Raw genomic sequence first — 8,175 nt, 5'->3', positions numbered from 1 at the left:
TCCTGGCTGGCGCAAAAAGTAATGTAAAAATTGCTGGGAAAACCAGCGTTTCTTAAGTTGTGCTGGCTGGGAAAAAGCATCCCCCAAACGGTTCCTGGCTGGCAACTTCATTTAGCTATCTTCTACTAGCTGGCAGTGCGGAGCGGATATTATTTTCCCACGGTTGTTAATTATTAACTATATATCTCTTATTGGATGTCAATTAATACTTTCGAGCAACAACAAGTCAATTTTAAAATTTTTCCCGTTGAGCACTCCTGATATATTCCTAACAACCAACATAAACAAGTCTAACACTTGAACAAAAAATGCCCCAGAGAGATTTGGTTCAGAATTGCTATGAAAAAAGATATTTCATACAATTCGCAATTCTGATTGTTCGTTAATTCTCTTTATTATATGGTTTTGGCTTGTGGCCGATAAAACGCGCGCTCTGCTTGGCTAAGAGCGATATCTGAGCGGTCATTATGCAGCCGTAATGCCCACGGGCCGATTACGGATTATGCAAATTGGGAAGAACCCGACTCTGAAAATTCAAGCATATTGAAGCGATGAAAGCCGATTAAAATCATTAAGAGAAGGTAAGTAGCTAAAAGTTTAGAGATATTTCCTTAATAAAATTTATACAGATGACTTACCAGCCTTGGCGAGCACTAGTGAAAAACAACTAAAGTTTGCCGAGTCTTAAGTAAAGCTAAACTCGCTTAGTGTAAAACACCATTGGCAGATCTGTCATGCATCCTGAGCACACCACGAAGAAACTTATAAGTTATCATCTTAGTCACAACAATTACCGAAGTATTGAACTCCGTCACAGTTCTCATCAAATAGATTCCCTCGCTTTAACACAAGCAAGTGTAAATCAGCTTCCAGGATCATCAGATGTAAACAATCGGGCGGTTTCTGTCAGTAGCAGTGTTTCTGATAACTGCAGACGTTCACAAGGCTTGAAAAGTTCATTCATAAACTGCCCAGAATGAAGAAGGCGAAGATATGTTGTCGAAAGCGAATGCGAAGATCGAGTTAAGCTTATTTTGAGCAGTGCATTCTGAAGCACTAGTATTTTCTTTCACCGAAAGACCGTTGGTTTGGACAAGATTGAAACGCTTTCTGTCTTTTCTATATGCGTTGACGTTCCGCCACAAAAGTCGGAAAAACTCACCCATCAACTTGTGGTACCACGATACTAAAATACCTTTTTGAGACTGTGACAGTCACTTTTCCCGTAAAGAAATGAGTGTTTTTAAGAGCAGCTTCGCCTAAATATCAACTAGACTTGGAAATAGCAAAAAAATCGAATTTCTTCAAACTCGCCCAGAATGAAGCCCTATGGGCACTAGTTACAAAAATATTGTTTTAAGTTCGATAAATCAAAAATTATTTTTTTACGCAATTTTTTCGTTTTGATGCCCGAAATCGGCCAAAATCGATTGAAAATGAGCGGCATATTCAGAGGCTCGTAAAGTCAAAAGTAAAATTCCTCATTACAAACTGATTGCGTGTCGTATTTGTACTTTCTTTCTTGTATATTTAGAGCTAAATAGATTGCGATTTGATTAGAACTAAAATATTTGACCCAAGATAGCTTAACAAGAGGTCTACATTTAGCCTATTTTCAAATGCTAAAAAGGCGTTCTGGTACATGGCTTTTCCCAAAACGTCTTGTTTGGTCTGAAAGAGCACTGTTTCCTCTTCAAATTAGTGAAATAAAATTTTTGGGTAAATATAACTGCGAGCGCTGAGATAGCGAACTAAATGCAGCACTTCTTCCTGAAAAACGTGACCTTTGACCCAAGCGTAACGAAACCGATTACTGAAACAAAAGCAAACGCTTCGTCATTTTGAAACATTTTCTGGTGATATCTCTCCGGAACCATTATTGCAAGAAACTACTTCCAGATATGAAATCTTACAGGGTCAAAGAAGTAGCTAAAAGGCGCATTTTGACAGATTAACTTTGTTTGCCGAGAATCAATGACCGTTAACGAATTCGAGTGAAATTTGCGAACTTGAAGTACGTTAGCCGATACTTACCTTAATATTTATATTTACAGCGAATCGTCTTCTTGGATTAGCCTTCAAAAGAAGCTGGATCCAGCTTTGGAAACCTCTAAAAGAAGAATTGTTTAATGTTTCGTGACCTGTCCACTGCTATAAATTCCATGCACATGCCGACTGTATGTTTGTCGTGAAACCAACTGAACTCCACTGACAGTTTCAATAGGCAACCCCAAAATAAACAATCCCGCAAAATGTAAAGTGAAATTGGCTGTCTTCGTGAACATTTAGAAGCTAGAGTCAAGTTCCATTACCTTTAAAAAGTGCTTGATTTTATTTGTTTGCGTCGACTTTGTTCCCCACTCAGTATTTCTTACTGTCACGTTCGAATACCGCGAATCGGTCACGCCAAAACACTGCAGACCGTGCAGACTGCAGACACCTGTTTGGGGCTTTAATTTCGATTCATATTCTGGGGGGCTCTAGTTACAAAATAGAGTTCAACATATCTGAAAGTTTGTCATTTATCCACAGGCCGCACAAGGGCAGTATGTTTCTTTTGATTCGATAGACAAATGCGTGAAAGACTTTGTATGGGGAACTTACTCAGTCTGCATGGTCTGTGGTGTTTTGGCGTGACCGATACGCAGTATTCGAAAGTGACGGTAACTACTGAGTGAACAAAGTAAAATCAAGTACTTTTTAAAGGTAATGGAACTTGGCTCTAGCTTCTAAATGTTCACGAAGACAGCCAATTTCACTTTACATTTTTGGGGATTGTTTATTTTGGGGTTGCCTATTGAAACTGTCAGTGGAGTTCAGTTGGTTTCACGACAAACATACGGTCGGCATGTGCATGGAATTTATAGCAGCGGACAGGTCACGGAACATTAAACAATTCTTCTTTTAGAGGTTTCCAAAGCTGGATCCAGCTTCTTTTGAAGGCTAATCCAAGAAGACAATTCTGCTGTAAACATAAATATTCAGGTAAGTATCGGCTAACATACTTCAAGTTCGCAAATTTCACTCGAATTCGTTAATGGCCATTGACTTCAATTCTCGGCAAACAAAGTTAATCTGTCAAAATGCGCCTTTTAGCTACTTCTTTGACCCTGTAAGATTTCATATCTGGAAGTAGTTTCTTGTAATAATGGTTCCGGAGAGATATCACTAGAAAATGTTTCAAAATAACGAAGCGTTTGCTTTTGTTTCAATAATCGGTCTAGTTACGCTTGGGTCAAAGGTCACGTTTTCAGGAAGAAGTGCTGCATTTAGTTTGCTATCTCAGCGCTCGCAGTTATATTTACCGAAAAATTTTATTTCGCTAATTTGAAGAGGAAACAATGCTCTTTCAGATCAAACAAGTCGTTTTGGGAAAAGCCGTGTACCAGAACGCCTTTTTAGCATTTGAAAATAGGCTAAATGTAGACCTCTTGTTAAGCTATCTTGGGTCGTTAATTAAGAAAATTCGTCAAATATTTTAGTTCTAATCAAATCGCAATCTATTTAGCCCTAAATATACAAGAAAGGAAGTACAAATACGACGGGTAATCAGTTTGTATTGAAGAATTTTACTTTTGACTTTACGAGCCTCTGAACATGCCGCTCATTTTCAATCGATTTTGGCCGATTTCGGGCATCAAAACGAAAAAATTGCGTAAAAAAATAATTTTTGATTTATCGAACTTAAAACAATATTTTTGTAACTAGTGCCCATGGGGCTTCGTTCTGGGCGAGTTTGAAGAAATTCGATTTTTTTGCTATTTCCAAGTCTAGTTGATATTTAGGCGAAGCTGCTCTTAACGGAATACGTACTACAGTGGCGAAGTTCACTGACTGTGTGGTTCTGCCCTGGGTTTGAGACGCTGAATGGATCGGTAAACGCGCGCATCGCCGGATGTAAATTGAAGACTTCCGCTCGAATGATTTTTTTTCTTTATTCATGAGCCATATAATAAACATTTTAATAACCTCGACCGTTCGGTCATTACGGGAAAATCTCAAACCTCGGCCTCCTGTATTGACCTCGCTATCGCTCGGTCAATACGGCAAGGCCTCAGTTTGAGATTTTCCCGTAACGACCTCACTCTCGGTTATTAAGTAGTTAATCTATAATTTTTCGACTCGGCTTGCTTTGTTATTCACCTGACGATATCCTTGTAATAAAGATGGCATATTGCGTTACAGCACTTATCTTCTCTCCTGCATCTTAATTATTTATATCTTAGATCTATGATGCACTTTTTTTCCAATTAGCGTTTCTCCCGTATTATTTCTAGTTGTCAGATGGCAAACGTTTTCAGATTGCTTGTCTCACTATGTACGCATTGCGTATCTATTTTATACTAGTTGTAACCTCCTGCGCATGAGTATAGGCTACTTGGAGCCTCTTGTTTGAAATGAAATGAAGATGTCATCATGGCAATTGTTTACTTTTTGTTGGGATAACATTCATATTCTCCTAGTAGTTTTTTTTCTTTTGGGTGGGTTTTGTTAGGAATCGAAGGAATCGATAAAGAAATTAAAATGTGTGTTACACTCGGCAGTTTGAACACGGTTTTGGGGATATGCAAGCTTTGATATGGGTTCTCAGTACTTCACGTTGGCGTCAGTATTCGATCATGAACAGGTTTCATACTTCGCATAAGTCTCGTCTTCCAGTCGAATATTACAGAACACCTGATGTGTGTAGTTTAGAATACCTTAAAACCTCACGTATGCTTCAGTATTCGATCATGAACACGTTTCATACTTAACACGAGTCTCGTGTTCCAGTCGAACACTACAGAACACTTGAAGTGTGTCGTTTGGAATACCCTTATAACCTCACATATGCGTCAGTATTCAAACATGAACACGTTTCATACTTCGCATGAGTCTCGTGTCCCAGTCGAACACCCGGCAGAACACTTGAAGTTTTCCATTTAGAATACCTTAAAACCTCACGTATGCGTCAGAATTAGAACATGAACACGTTTCATACTTCGCATGAGTCTCGTGTTCCAGTCGCACCCTTCGTAACACTAGCGTGTTGTCTAGCTGAACTACGCGGTAGTGTATATTACCTGCATAAAACCCGTTCTAGACGACGCAAGACATGGCTGTGAAAAATGTGACATAACTTTCGTATTCATAGCGTGCGATTCTCGAAAATTAGAGCACACTTGACGTATCCATTAGTATTCGAAGACGTTCACGTCAGAAGTGGCGTCGTACATCTCGTGTTCCAGTCGCAAACTCTCGAACAACTGAGTGTATTCGAAAATGTTCGAGTCATAAATGATCACTATGTCTTCGAAGAACATCTAATGCAACATTAATCTACCAAAACGTGGCGCGTCTTATTTATCGAACACTTCGAGTCATTCACGAGTATTAAATTTGAATGCGGAAAAACAAGCCGGAATCCGATAGAATATTCCAGGTGTGTTTCGAGTCAGCCGCAATCGAATACGTCAGAACATTGCGGTATACGCGGCGTGCGCCGATCCGTATTCGAGCGAATTCGGGCCCGAATATTTGGCTTTTGGCGCAGTGCTGTAAGAAGAGATCTTCGACTTATATACAGCCATCTTTCTACAGCTATTATTGTCACGGCGATGACTGGTAGAGAGGAAAAATAGTTTCCAGTGATTTGGGCGATAACATCAGCAATGCAGATAACTTTTCTCTCTCCTGCTAATTCCGCCAACTTGTACACAACATAAAATGGTTGACTAAATAACCCAGTGAAAAAGTCAGTGAAGGCCAAACCAGCAAGATGAACATAAGATGCAGTCCGCAGAGACGGGTTTTTCCAAATTGCTGCTAATATGAATGCATTTCCTGCAACTGCCATCGGTGCCAGAAGTGAGGTGACAACACAGCCTGTAAGAGTTACCTGATAGTAAACTGAGGTTTTTTTACTACTGTTTGAAGAAGTTATAATCATGGAACACCATTTGTCCGGTAAAAGAGAGGAATTCAAGGACATTGCTCACCCACAATGATGCGCGATCAATTTTGGCTTTTCTATATGCTATCTTGATGTTTGTTGTTTTCCTTTATTCCACCCCTTCGTTGCCAATACTTAAATACCACTTGTGATGTGAAACTTACTTGTGAAATGGAAGAGTCTATCTACTTTTCATTCGGCGTTGGTCCTTAGGCGAACTAAAATCATTATCAAACTCGACAAATATCATAGCCCTATTGTGGGGTTCAATTTTATTCATTAGATCGGCCTTGTGGCATAATATGAATGGGCTTTTTTGGAATTTGTAATCAAATTGTGAAATAAAAGAGCTTTAATGAAATCTCTCTCAAAGGGGGCTAAATGCATTGGACAATATTAGTGTAACTTTCTTCCAGTCAGTACTGTTCTTCCGTTTGATGCAAATGAAAACAATAACCAGAGCATTGCTTGGTTTTAAAATTGTATATCCAAAGTACTGCAAATGAATGTTGTTTAATATTTGTTTTCTTCCAATTAATGTATAATAGATCCTGAGAAATTCAATTGGCTGAAAACGAAAATTGCACTGATGGCAATTTATTGAAGGAATTATGGTTCCTCAAACAGTATTTTCTGATTTTTCATTGTTGATTCCTAATTTGGCCTTTTTCCTGGCCATTCCGTAACATCACATGGTATTATATATTTCGTGTTTTAAAAATTCTATTTATCTCTACTTTGTGTATTTAGTGTAGGGCAGGGCTCAGTATGCCAATTGAGCTGTTAAGAATTAGACATTTAACCAGGCTGAAGAAAAATACTATAGACACATAAGATTGAATATTAGAAAGCCCTTTGGGAGAGGAATTATAATCACGAATACTGACTTATGGCATAATTTTCGCACACGTGTCAAATTGGATTACAAAGTGGCTAAGTAGATAGAAAATATTGATTCCGATCCTACTTGAGACAATATACAACCAGGTTCTGTTTTTTTTTTTTCCGATTAAAATGCAGTAAAACCAAATAAAGACCAGGTATTTAATTAAATCTTTCGAAAAAAGGCCCAATTCCCTTGTTCCCCAGAATCCTTGAGAGGCTTTCGAATAAAACTGATTAATTCAGTGTAACGATTGATTTTTATTACAGTTCAAATAAGTTACTTTAAGCACGAAGGCGCGCTATAAAAGGGCATAGGCTCTTCACCCTAATTTTGAATTCACCCAGAAAATGCTTGTTTCACGCTCTGACAGTATTCTACAATACCCACTGGTATCGGAATTACAAATACAGTAGAATCCCGCTATTTCGAACTCGCAAGGGAGACGAAAAAATTGTTCGAAATAGCTGCTTACCTGACGTCAAAGTTTGTAACAATAGGACACATATCTGACCGCAAAACAAGAAACTCCCAACAACTTAACATTTCCTCATGTAAAACCGCTGCTGGTCAGAGGACATTTCAATACAGGATAGTAGACTTATGGAATTTATTAGATAAAGATTTAAAACTGTGCAAAGGTTCAATGAACTTAAAGAAAAATCTTAAAGCAAAGATGCTTGACGAGTTTTTGAAGCAAGAATAGTGTAACACTTTCTAATTTATTTTATTTTTCTTGTATTTTCTTGTATTTTTATTATATTTTTATTGTATTTTTATTGTATTTGTATCGCTCACTGAAAAACCCATCTTTGGGAGTGTACAATAAAGTTTCATCAATTTAAGTTTCATTCATTCACCGAATTAGCAGGATCCAACTGTAGAACACAATTATTCGCCTAGACATTGCGAACAGTGGGACAATATCAGTTTATAATCCTCTTGGAGACATGACTCCTTGAAATAGAGACAAGTATAGAGACAGCAAAGTCTCTTTAATTCACTTACAGCTTTCCTTTCGTGTATTCAAATCACCCGCCATTTTGAATTTGACTAGCGTACGTTAACGGTGATTGACAAATGAGCCTTGGTTTTCCCAGGGAAGACTTCCTTATATATAGTGCGCCTTCGTGTTTAGTGAATCACAGTCGAACAGGCTCATTGCGGGGAAAGAAAGTAGGAAAGGAAAAGGAAAGAAGAGACTGTTTGCATTGCTTAGGATTTTGAATGACGCCTCCAAGAAACCTTGCGCGACGTTGAACGATTTGTCAAAAATCAGTCAATCGGCGCGCACTTAGTCTGTTCACAGACGTTTACTTTTTTTGTTACCAGTTATTTTTCTAGCCATAGCACACTAAAA

The 8,175-nt window shown here is 38.3% G+C and overlaps 1 pseudogene; it reads right to left on the bottom strand.

The window, feature by feature from the left end:
* The window catches only part of LOC145482357 (uncharacterized), a 28,771-nt pseudogene extending 22,725 nt beyond the window's left edge, over nucleotides 1–6,046 (bottom strand).
* Nucleotides 6,047–8,175: the final 2,129 nt, after the last annotated feature.

Source organism: Orbicella franksi, chromosome 3 (assembly GCF_964199315.1).
Source record: "Orbicella franksi chromosome 3, jaOrbFran1.1, whole genome shotgun sequence".
Lineage (NCBI taxonomy): Eukaryota > Metazoa > Cnidaria > Anthozoa > Scleractinia > Merulinidae > Orbicella > Orbicella franksi.
Note: the sequence above shows the minus strand (reverse complement) of the source record. Positions and strands in the feature narration are given on the sequence as shown.